Source organism: Malania oleifera, chromosome 13 (assembly GCF_029873635.1).
Source record: "Malania oleifera isolate guangnan ecotype guangnan chromosome 13, ASM2987363v1, whole genome shotgun sequence".
Classification (NCBI taxonomy): domain Eukaryota; kingdom Viridiplantae; phylum Streptophyta; class Magnoliopsida; order Santalales; family Ximeniaceae; genus Malania; species Malania oleifera.
In genome coordinates, this window is record NC_080429.1 from 18,372,217 (window position 1) to 18,382,381 (window position 10,165).

General features: G+C 35.3%; 1 long non-coding RNA gene across 2 annotated transcripts; it reads right to left on the minus strand.

Annotated features, from left to right (window-relative positions):
* Nucleotides 1-526: 526 nt before the first annotated feature.
* On the minus strand, nucleotides 527-8,873 carry LOC131146335 (uncharacterized). 2 transcript variants are annotated; one of them, XR_009134308.1, is made up of 3 exons: nucleotides 8,563-8,873; nucleotides 2,085-2,342; nucleotides 527-1,040 (listed from the first exon to the last, which is right to left on the minus strand). It is a non-coding gene; the product is annotated as an uncharacterized LOC131146335 (long non-coding RNA). The 2 variants fall into 2 exon arrangements; XR_009134309.1 differs by lacking the exon at nucleotides 8,563-8,873 and having other exon boundaries at nucleotides 2,085-2,389.
* Between the last annotated feature and the right edge of the window lie 1,292 nt (nucleotides 8,874-10,165).

Here is a 10,165-nt window from a genome sequence, read left to right on the forward strand (position 1 = left end):
AATTAAAAAAAAAACATAATAAAAAGTTTAAGATGTGGGAGATTTCTGATCTTTGAAAAGAAAAAAAAAACAAGAGCTGCATCTATAGGCAAGGCATAAGACTAGAAAAAAGTATTTTTTGTACTAATGTTGTATCTTGGAAGTCTGTAACCATAATACTATTAGTCTATTTCTAACGGTGTCAGCTTTCAAAAAATGTTAATGCGATACCATATAAATGAAATTGATATTGTATATGAATATAATAATTTACAACAAAAAAAATGCTGTTAGGGGAAATAATTATGCAAAATGTTGTTTTACTCACAAATATAAAATAGCATAGAAATAGAACATGAGAAATTGTCCACTCCATATTTTTGGAATGCCATGTCATAGTCATTTATTTTAAAATAATATATATTTTATATGCAATGAAACCAAAAGGAAAGAAAGAATACGTAAAGAATGAATAAAAGTATGTTAATCAAAACAGAATATGACATGCTTAAATTGTTTAGGAACCAATTTGCATATTAAATGAATCTGAAATTTTAAAGCTTTTTACTCTATTAAATTACTTTTTTTTTTTTAATTCAATTTAACAAACATTACTTACAATAAATTATAATTAAAAAAAAAACATAATAAAATATTTAAGATGTGGTTGTGGGTATTGAGTGTTATTGAAATAAAGCTTATCTCATACGCGAGATGAGCAGAGGGCAGAGAGTCTGAGACTCTGAGTGAGACCGAGAGAGGGGAGGCGACTCGGAGGATGGAGGAGCCTCGAAGCCTCGAAGCTTCATGCGACGACTGGCGGAGGGCTGGCTGGTGGCTGCGAGTGCGACGACGCCGACGACTGGTAGAGGGCTGGCTGGTGGCGGCGAGTGCGACGACTGGCGGTGGCGGATGAAGCTGCCTTCGGCCACTCTCAAGCTTCGAAGAACTTTGTTAGGTTCAGGATTCAGGAAACGAAGGCTGCGAAGATGAGTAACTCAAGCTTCGAAGGAGTGAAGGCGTGAAGCCTTCTTATAGCTTCAGCGGCTCGGCCAACAAAACTGCAAGTAAGTATTTTTGTTCTTTGAATGTTAGATTTAGGTAGATTGAATGGTAGATGGGTGCTTGGGACTCCGGAAAGGGGGAAAGGAACGCTGCGCAGCAGAAAGCAGATTCTGCAAGTTATCGGTATGTAACGGTCCGTAACGGACTGTTACGGAGTGTAACGTAGGGGTAACGGCTGTTACGGACCGTTACGGCTGTGAATTTTTTCCGAACCGCATTATCGGCCCGGATCGATTTCGGAGCCCTTGATTTACGTTACGTATCGGCCATTACGTTATGTAACGACCGTTATTTAAAACCATGGTTAGTTTTCTATTTCTGTTGTCGATTTTTAATTATTTATCAAAAAAATTAAAAATTAAATTTTATGATTTTTAGATGTATTGACAGCCAGTTCCCAAAAATTTTAATATCCATAAATATTTTTTTTGACTAAATTATTCATTTTACACACTTTTAAATTAAAATTAAAAGATCATATGAGTTTAAATATAATTAAAAGAAATATATACATAAATTTTAAAAAATAATAATAAAATTAATAACAAAATACTGTTACTATTTTTCAATTGACATGTGCAATAAAATTTTTATTGCAAAAAGTAAAATTTGAAAGTAAAACAACAAGTAAAATAATTATTATAAATTTTATTTTTATTATAGTACTTTTTAAAATGTGTATTAATTATAATTTTATTATTCTAATCATATTTTCATAAAATTTTGATTTAGAGATGAAAATGAGAATTTTTCATATATATATATGTACTGTTAAGGGGAGTGTGGGTAGGAAAAAATATACAAAGTGTAAAAGAATGTGTGAGGCCGAGACGTTTGAGCTTGAGTTAGAGTGCGGTCTCCTCCATTATATTTTTTTTATTTTCCATGGACGTAGGTCGAGTTTGGTCAAACCACGTATTTTTTTTGTTTTCTCTATGTGATTGTGTTGTGTTTGTGTTCTTGGATAATCCCCTTTCCCCCTAACAACTAGTATCAGAGCTTGGAGAAGGTGAGAAGCGTGATTGAAAATTTGAGCTTACCTTCGGGTTCGGCGACGTCGAGACGAAGCTGGGACAGCAATCGCAAAGGCGTGAACAGAATCCTCACCGGAAAGTCTTCACGCGCCCAGCAGAGGCGTAACACGCTGCCATATTAGCTCCTCGAGTTGCTTCCCCACAAAAAATCGTTCGTTGTTGATCGTGTCGAGCTCTCAGCCGCGAGGAGTGGTTGCCTGGTGTGCGAAGTCCTCTATTTTTTATTTTTTTTTCTCTGTGCAGAGGCGGAGCATGGAGTGTTCTCTGTGCAGAGACGGAGAAAGGTGAAAACAGGAAGAAAGAATCTTCCCCAACAAGTCACAACAAACAAAAATAAAATAAAATAAAGGTGAGGTCTTTTATTATAAATTAAAAAAAAAAAGGTGGACACTTCATTTATTAAACAAAAGTAAGGAGGGATACCTTTTTTTTTCCCTGCACTAATAATTGAACCAAGCAAAAGCGTGTAGAAAATGGTGTGCGCCACATCACTTCACACGTGGCAAGATTCAATTTGTCCACGTTGCAAGTGGGACCCACCTGCCACATCATCATTGAGGTCCACATATAACAGGTCAAACCCATTCCCAACTATTTTGGTCGTTTTGGATGCATTGTTGCAGTCAATTTTCCCAAAATCAGCCTCTAAGTTGTTATTTTATAATGGATGACAATTTATCCAAGTTCGGCATAGAGAAATTTGACGATTGGAATAATTTCAGTCTATAGCAGAATACGGTCAAAGATATCTTGATTCATCGTGACTTGATCAAGCCACTAATCGGGAAGAAGTTAGAAAATATCAAAGATGATGATTGGGCGGAGATGGAAATGAAAATGATTAGTACTATTCGTTTATGTCTGTCAAATGAAGTTAAATATTCTGTGTTAGATGAATCATCACCTGTTGAACTACGGAAAAAATTAAAACATAGATACATGTCAAAATCTCTAACAAACAAATTATTTATGAAGAAGAAACTCTATCAGCAAAAAATGGAGGAAGGGGTAAATATTTTTGACCACATAAATGACTACAACAAGATCATGACGAAGTTAATGAGTTTTGGTGTAAAAGTTGAAGAAGAAGATAAAACACTTCTTCTCCTAGCATCTCTACCACCTTCTTATGATAGTCTTGTCACAGCATTGCTTGTTGGTAAGGAAACCTTGAATTTGGAAGAAGTGATGGCTTCACTATAAGATACTGACACCCTCAAAAAGCCAACCGTTAACCTCCAAGGGCATGCCTTGGTCACACAAGGTGAGAAACATACCAGAAGCAGAAATCAAAACAAAAATCAAAATAGTGGAAGATCGAGAAGCAAACAGTCCAAATCAAAAGCTCTAAGAAATTCCAACAATAATCAGAACAAAAAAGCAAATCGAGTGTTGGAATTGTGGCAAAACTAGCCACTACAAAAATCAATGTCGATCCCAGAAGAAGGAGCCAGAAAATAAAACCGAAGCAAATGTCGTCTCTTCTTCAAGAGAAGAAGATGCATTGTTATGCTCTTTGGAAAAGAAGGGAGAGTCTTAGTTATTAGACTCTGGAGTCTCGTTTCACGCAACAGGCAACAAAGAAATGCTTAACAAGTATGTACTCAAAAATCTTGACAATGTTTATCTTAGTGATGACAAACCTTGTGAAATTGCAAGAAAAGGAGAAGCAAAAATAAATTTGACAGGTACCACCTGGACTTTGACTGATGTTAGATATATCCCTGATCTCAAGAAAAAATTTAATATCTGTTAGACAGCTTGCAAGTGAAGATTACACTACAACTTTCTGTGGCGATAGTTGGAAAATTTCCAAAGGCACAATGGCATGCTTGCGTGATAAGAAAACCGGTACTCTTTATATGACCACAAATGCTTGCATGTCTATTTCAATTGTTGCAGGAAATGAAGATTCATACCTATGGCACCAGAGACTCGGTCACATGAGTAAAAAAGGTTTGAAAATCATGAACTCAAAGGGAAAGATACCAGGTCTCCAGTTAGCTAATATTGATCAATGTGGAAGTTGCATTCTCGGCAAACAGAAAAGAGTCGGCTTTCAAACATACGACATAACTCCAAAGAAAGATAAATTGGAGCTTATGCACACCGATGTTTAGGGACCAATCCCAGTTTCATCCATTGGCGGGAAATCCTATTTCCTCACCTTTATTGAAGGCCATTCCAAGAAGGTATAAATCTGAAGTGTATGATGTTTTCATGAAATGGAAGGCCATGGTGGAAAATGAAATAGACTTAAAAATCAAAAAGTTGAGATCAGACAATGGTGGTGAATATGAAGATAGAGAATTCAAAAGGTTTTGCTACAAGCATGGGATCAGACTTGAAAAAAAAGTGTCAGGTACACCCCAACACAACGGCGTAGCAGAACGAATGAATAGAATCTTGACTGAGAGAACCAAAAGTATGTGATTACAAGAAGGTTTACCAAAACAGTTTTGGGCAAAAATATTCAGCACAACTGTTTTTTTAATCAACCGAAGTTCATCAGTACCATTGCAGTTCCAATTACCAGAGGTATAGAGCAAAAAGGAGGTAAAACTTTCACATTAAAAAGTTTTCGGTTGCGTTGCTTATGTACATATTAGTGATCAGGTTAGGGGCAAGCTTGATCCAAAATCTCAAAAATGCACACTCCTTGGATATGGTAAAGATGAGTTTGGTTACTGCATTTGGGATAACCAAAACAAGAAAATAATCAGGAGTCGAGATTTAGTTGAGTTGATTTCATTTTGAGACTTCATGTTTTAGAAACAACTAAAATCATTTCCCTTGTTTGTTTTTAAATTTATTTGGCATCTTAAAATTAGTTAGAATTATTATTTTTTTTTTTTCCAAAAATACTAGCGAATACTAAAAGTCTATTGAAAATTATTTTAAAAAAAAACGAAAATGTATGAAAAGTGTTGTGAAGCCTATGTCTAATTATATGCTTAAAGTTTGTAAATAATCACAAGAATTAAAATTATATATTTTAAAATATTATAGTAAATAATTATTTAAAATTTAAATTTTGAAATCACATGTCATGTGTGTGTGTATTATGATCTTGTTAATAACATTTTTTTTTTTTTAATCTAAACATAGTACATTAAGGGTTTGTTTGATATCATTGCTACTTTCAGTTTTCTGTTTCCATTTCTGTAGTGACCCGAAGAATAATAGTATTTAAATAATAAAGAGGAAGAGAAATGGAAACAAAAATAGAAGGAGGCCATAGATTTCGTCGACGACATTGCATTTTGGAAAATTTCAGGAAATTGTCAGGCTTCGTCGACGAATACAGGGATTCGTTGACAAAGGTCTTCAGGATCTCGTCGACGAGGTCTCATTTCGTCGACGAGAAAATACCAAGCAAAGGTTTTGGGCTACTCTGAATTTCGTCGACGAAGTGTAAGGTTCGTCAACGGATTTGCTGAAGGACTCGTCGACAAGGTGACGTGTCTCGTCAACGAATCTGGCCTTATAAGTAGTGAAAAATCATATTTTTATACAATTTCAGTCCTCCCTCTCTCTCTCCTCTCTCTTTCCTACGGCCCTCTCCCTTATCTCTTCGATTTTGGCCCCACCAGTTGCTGGATCGACGATCCAAAGCCACCACGACGCTCCTGGCGAAGTTCTCTGCAAGTCTGCCGGAGCGGATCATTGGTGCAACAAAGTTGGATTTCATCCCAAATTCAGGGTAAGGCGTTTTAGTCCATTTTTGGCCTTATGACAGTTATAAGAAATGATATAGACAGAGAAATACAGATATTTTGTTCTAACAAATGTTGTTTTCAGGGTGTTATGTAGGAGGCCCTGCGGGTGTTAGGCTAGTGTACCATAGAGGCTTTTCAATAAACAAGTAAGGGAAAAATGCTATACTAGGTATTTTTAAAATATTATACAGTTTATTAAATTATGAAAATTATGTATTAAAGTATGGTGTGGCTTGAGAATATGAATATAGTACGGAGATATGTTTTACGAATTTCAGTACCATGATTTTATGAATTTCAGTACCATGATTATACGAATTTTAGTACCGTGATTATACGAATCTCAGTATCATGATTATACGAATTTCAGTACTATTATTATGCAGTTTTCAGTGTTATGATTATACAGTTCTCAGTACCATGACGTATGGATTACAGTTACAGTTTATTCAGTATCATGGTTATGACAGTTATTTCAGAATCATGGTAATTCAGATAGTTGTATATAGAAATATATTATATAGTATCAGATCCTGTTGGACTATGCAGTTATAGAGTACGATACCGTTGCTATAGATATTATGTTATGTTATGAGTGCAACCACCTATTTAGATAATATGTGGTAGTAGGTCGATCACCTAGGCCCTTGACGTGGACAGACTCCCCATCAAATATGGGTTGAGGTGGGCAGATCAAACCGATGAAGTATAATGATTTACCCTGGTCGGCCAGCCAGTATAGATCCCGCTTACAGGCCGCACAACCCTATCATGAGGGGTTAAATCATGACACACAGTTATCTACAGGGAAAGTTTTTAGCTACTATTACGTATATACAGATTTACAGAAACAAGGAACTTACTTATGTACACTAAAAGTATTTTGAATAGTAACCTATGATACTGTTATGTTAAGCAACATGGAAGGGGGTGGTGGATTTTATCACTTGTACTGTATTTACATATTCAGTTATACATGATAAGATGAAACCAGATTTTCATAATATTGTAGCTCATTTACCACACACTAGTAATAGCATATTTGGTCTTACTGAGCGTTGGCTCATCCCAATATTGAATCATTTTTTTCAGGTGATCCAGGTAGACGAGCAGACCAGGCTAGCAGATAGAGGGGCTTCAGTAGTGCCCTGCCAGTAGATAGTGGGTATGTTTGTGGAGGATTTTTGTATATCTCAGTACAGTTGAGGGTATTTTGGGAAACTGATATATGTGTATATTTTGGGGAAACATGTTAGTGCTCTGGTATTGGTATTGTATATATTTACATATGGTTATGTCTATGTGATTTCTACTTCTCGTTGCTTAGGTTAATGATTGGGTTTACTCCCAGTATGGTATTAGAGTATGTAGATTATCATAGTATAAAAAAATAAAAAATAAAAACCCAGTTAATTAAGCAGGTCGTGACAGTTTCTCTATAGTGAGAAAACATATTATAAAAATGCGTTTATTTCTATAGTTAGTTTTCTATTTCTGTTCTCGATTTTTAATTGTTTGTTAAAAAAACTAAAAATTAAATTTTATGGTTTTCAAATGTTTTGATAACCTGTTCCCAAAAATTTTAATATGCATAAATATTTTTTTTGACTAAATTATTCATTTTACACACTTTTAAATTAAAATTAAAATTAAAATATCATATGAGTTTAAATATAATTAAAAGAAATATATACATAAATTTTAAAAAAAAATAATAAAGTCAATTACAAAATACTATTACTATTTTTCTGTTGACATGTTCAATAAAATTTTTATTGTAAAGTAAAATTTGAAAGTAAAACAATCAAGTAAAATAATTATAATAAATTTTATTTTTTTTATAGTATTTTTAAAATGTGTATTAATTATAATTTTATTATTTTAATCATGTTTTCATAAACTTTTGATTTAGAGATGAAAATAAGAATTTTTTTATTAAAATTTTAATTTGTATTAATTTTATAAATATTAACCAAACAAGTGCTAGTTTCTAGTTTTTAGTTTCTGTTTTTGATTTTTTATTTTCATTACTGATTTCCGTTTCTCTAATTTTTTACAGTGATACTAAACGATCCCTGAGAAAAGGTAGTCGAGTATCATTGATTTTGCATCTTATTTTAATAATATAGTTTGATGCAAAAAAAAAAAAAAATGGCAATGTGATGGATGTAAGTTACAAGTTCCAAGTTCGCTTGAAATCTTCCAAAAATATAGCAATATTACAACATAGCCCCTAAGATTTTTATTATTTTCCCTATAATAATACCTAATGTATTTTTTAAGTGTCACACTTAGATTTGTCAACGTCTAACTATTGACCCACCCATGTGGGTGCATTTATTTTTTACTTGGGAAGATACAGCTTGTGGAGCATACGCAACCTCGAGCATGCATTTCGTTTTTATTGTTGCTTCATCTCAATGCTTCTCTCTGGCATATATATACACACTGTTAAGTGATGTGTAGGTAGGAAAAAATATACAGAGTGCAGAAGAATAAAGAGAGTTGTGTGTGAGGCAGAGAGGTTTGAGCTAGAGTTGAGTTAAGAGTGCGTTCTCCGCCTCCATTGTATTTTTCTTATTGATCATACAATGAGACTCCCTCTCTTTCGTGGACGTAGGCCGAGTTTGGCCGAACCACGTATTTCTTTTGTGTTCTCTATGTGATTGTGTTGTGTTTGTGTTCTTGGATCATCCCCTTTTCCCCTAACAACTGGTATTGAAGCTTGGAGAAGGTGAGAATCGTGATTGAAAATCTGAGCTTACCTTCGGGTTTAGCGGCATCGAGATGAAGTTGGGACAGCAACCACAAAGGCGTGAACGGAAGTCTCACCGAAAAGTCTTCACATGCCCAGTAGAGGCGTAACGCTCTGCCATATCAGCTCCTCGAGTAGCTTCCCCGCAAAAATTGTTCGTTGTTGATAATGTCGAGCTCTCAGCCGCGAGGAGTGGTTGCCTGGTGTGCAAAGTCCTCCATTTTTTTTTCTCTGTGCATAGGTGGAGCATGGAGTGTTCTCTGTGCCGAGATGGAGAAAAGTGAAAACAGGAAGAAAGAATCTTCCCCAGCAAGTCACAACAACAACAAAAAAAAAGGTGAGGTCTTTTATTATAAAATATATAAAAAAAAAAAAAAAGGTGGCCACTTCATTTATTAAACAAAAGTAAAAAGGGATACCTTTTTTTTTCCTGCACTAATAATTGAACCAAGTAGAAGTGTGTAGAAAGTGGTGTGCGCCACATCTGGCAAGATTCAATTTGTCCACGTCACTTGTGGGGTCACCTGCCACGTCACCAGTGGGATCCACTCGCCACGTCATCATTAGGGTTCACATATATTGGATCAGACCCATTCCCAACTATTTTGTCCATTCTGGACGCATTGGTACAGTTAATTTTGCCAAAATCAGCCTCTAAGTTGTTGTTTTATAATGGATGACAATTTATCCAAGTTCGGCATGGAGAAATTTGACAGTCGGAACAATTTCAGTTTATAGCAGAGTACAGTTAAGGATATCTTGATTCAGCGTGACTTGATCGAGCCGCTAATCGGGAAGAAGCCAGAAAATATCAAAGATAATGATTGGGCATAGAGGGAAATGAAAACGGTTAGTATTATTCATTTAGGCCTGTCAAATGAAGTTAAATATGCTGTGTTAGATGAATCATCACCTGTTGAGCTATGGAAAAAATTAGAATAGAGATACATGTCAAAATAATGGTATTTAAATAATAAAGAAAGAGGAAAATGGAAACAGTAACAAAAGGAGGCAGCCGACTTCGTCGACAAGGGTTCTTCAGGATCTCGTCGACGAGGTCCCGTCTCATCGACGAGAAGATACCGATAAGGATTTTTGGAAGCCTGAAATTCATCGACGAGGGTGCAAGTTCGTCGATGAGGTGACGTGGCTCATCGACGAATCCCGTAGTATAAATAGTGCTTAAACTCAATTTTATGTAGAAATTTCAACGAAGACTCTCTCTCTCCTCTCTCTATGGTCCATCTCCCATTTTTCTTCGATTTCGGCCCCGTTATCCGTCGGATCGACAATCTAAGGCCACCATGATGCTACTGGGGAAGTTTTCTCCAAGTCTCCTAGAGCGGATCGTCGATGGGACGAAGTTGGAATTCATCCCAGATTTAGGGTAAGGTCTTTTATTCGAAATTAGGCTTTTCGACAGTTGTAGGAAATGACATATACGTAGAAATAGTAATATTTTGTTCTAGAATTTATGATTTTCAGGGTGTTGAGTGGAGAACCCTGCGGGTATAAGACCCATTACAGTAGGGAGATTTTAGCAGAAATCAGATAAGAGAAATATGCTATGCTAGGCAATTTTAGAATGATTTTCAATATGAAATATATATTTT